The sequence below is a fragment of the Fopius arisanus genome, unplaced genomic scaffold (assembly GCF_000806365.1).
Source record: "Fopius arisanus strain USDA-PBARC FA_bdor unplaced genomic scaffold, ASM80636v1 scaffold00142, whole genome shotgun sequence".
Lineage (NCBI taxonomy): Eukaryota > Metazoa > Arthropoda > Insecta > Hymenoptera > Braconidae > Fopius > Fopius arisanus.
This window is the reverse complement of record NW_011887881.1, coordinates 226,752-229,335: the sequence shown is the minus strand read 5'-3', so window position 1 is coordinate 229,335 and position 2,584 is coordinate 226,752.

Sequence of the window (2,584 nt, the reverse complement as noted above, 5' to 3'; positions counted from 1 at the left end):
CATTCTACTGAATCACATTACTATTCTTGAAGTAATTAAAATATACCTCAACTCATATTCAACAGATGTGCCTAGCACTTTAAAGGTAAGGATCCTATCCTAAATAAATTAATTATTTTATTGCCCGGTCAGGGAAAATTGGTCGTATATTAAAATAAATATCCTCCCAATTTTCCGTATCCAACAAGAGAGTGATAAACCATTCGGGGGTAAGATTATTCTGTTAGGTGGAGACTTTCGTCAGCTACTACCCGTGAAAAAAAATGCAACTCGTAGTGAATTGGTTAATTTATCAATCAAATTTAGTCACCTGTGGCCCATCTTTTTCAAGTTCACTCTGACAGAGAATATGCGCGCCTTACGAGAAGAAACTGAATTTTCCCGATTTCTACTATCTGTTGGAGATGGAACATTGAATATGAATGACTGCGAGATACACCTACCCGATGAATGTATAGCACCTCCAGATGCAGATATCGTAGAAGATTTATATGGTGAGGTGATTAAGAACAAAGAATTTGAATAATTAACGAAATGGGCAATTTTGTCAGCAAGAAACGTTGATGTTGATGATATCAATCAAAGAGTTGTTGAACTGTTGGACAAATCAACAGAGAAAATTTATTGCAGTATCAATACTGTAAAAAACTGTGATAATGGAGACATGACTGAAGCAATTCTGCCGGAATATTTGGAGACATTAAGTCCTTCATGTTTGCCACCTCATCAATTACGATTGAGGATTAACACTGTCGTAATGCTAATTAGAAACCTTACTATGAATGAAGGATTATGTCACGGAACGCGATTACTCATTTTAGAATTGAGGAATCATTTATTGAAATGCCGAATCTTGACTGGAGATAAAACAGGACAAATTGGTTTCATTAATCGTATCACTTTGTATAGTGAAGATGATTATTCTTTTACTTTTGGAAGGAGGCAATTCCCTATTAAATTGGCATTCGCTATGACAATTAATAAGTCACAGGGACAAACTTTCGAAAGAATCGGAATTGATCTCAGTCGGGATGTTTTCAATCATGTACAACTTTATGTTGCCTTATCACGTGTTCGTTCATGGAACTCTCTGAAAATTTAGCTCGGAAGCCAAAGAGAATCACATACCGTGAAAAATTATGTCTACACAGAATTATTCGCATAAATTATTCATTTTAATGCGTTATTTTGAAAACATCAATTCTCATTCTCATGAAACATTCGCAAATACATTTGAAAACGGCAATTTGATCAACGGCGGCGCTAGTGCTTACATAAAACTTAAAATGTACTCGCAGTCTATTACAACACTGTTCTCCACACACACAACCACTCCGCATTCAAAATGTCTTCATCTTCCACGCCCTGGTCCTCGTCGGACTCCCCGAATAACGAGAGGTGGGCCAGCTCCTCGTCCTCGGTGTCCCACTCGTCCAGCTCGGCCCTCTCCGTAGTTAACCATCTGGCCATGCGACTCTGGGTATACTCCTCAGGAGGGATGTTCATAGGGAATGGGCTGTCCGTCTGCCACCAGCCCAGGTGAGGAGGAGTACTCCTTCCTCGATGACGGGTGTCATTCTCCAGGTGTTGGGTTGGAAACACTAACTCGTGTTCCACCCAGAGATGCCACCGTCGGTCCGGGAGTTGGGGGTCCAACCCGCCGTACCCCGGCCGTAGCCTGTATGGGTCCGGGTCATCTTTAATGGGGATGCTACCCCCAATCGGCGCCCAGACGGTGTCCCCTGGAGCCACCGATGACGATGACGTCGACGACGAAGACCAGCCGGCGTCCGAGGAGGGAGTCATGGGGCGCGTTCCAGTCGTGCTAGTAGGATAACACCCGTTGGTGGAGGGTGTCGGCTCGTCCTCGGCGGTGGTAGCGGTGCTCAGGGGGGTCACAAAATTTCGGCCGGTAATCCTCATGGCACACACAACGCAACACACACACACACACACACACACATACACACAATAATCCTCGCTTGTGGCATAAAGAACACTCCACTAAAAGACAGGCTCCTTCTCGCGGCCGCGCTTCAGTAGAGACTGAAAAAAATGGCTGCCTGACTTAAGACCCCGGTCACCAAGTTGACTACTCCCTATGAAACAATGTGCTGATTTTGCAGTTTTGCACGTGCACTCTGACGTCTTCTCCACGGTAACACATTCTAAGCGGCGAAGGTCAGACTAGCCAGCTCCAGGGGTGCTTACGTTGCGAATTCCAATGTCTACAGAGACGAGTTCATACCATTTCTTTTTATTTAAGGTTGTTGTAGCGTTCCCAGTGAATGAACGCTCCGACCAGTGGAAGGCCAGTCACGCCCCCATCCACACACACGTGCACGTAATATGCATGGATATATATCGCATACGCGGACGCCCGGGCGACTGCGCACTCTGCCTCCCACCGCTCACTTTGTTTTGGTGTGTCAACGAACCTGTACTACAGTCTCTCCATTTATATAGAAAATTCGTTAGTGATTCAGAGGAAATTAATTAGTATCAAATCATGCCAAAACATTGGTATAAAGGGAGATACATAACGGCTAGAGGTCTCGAAAAGAGGACAAATTTCGCTGCCAAT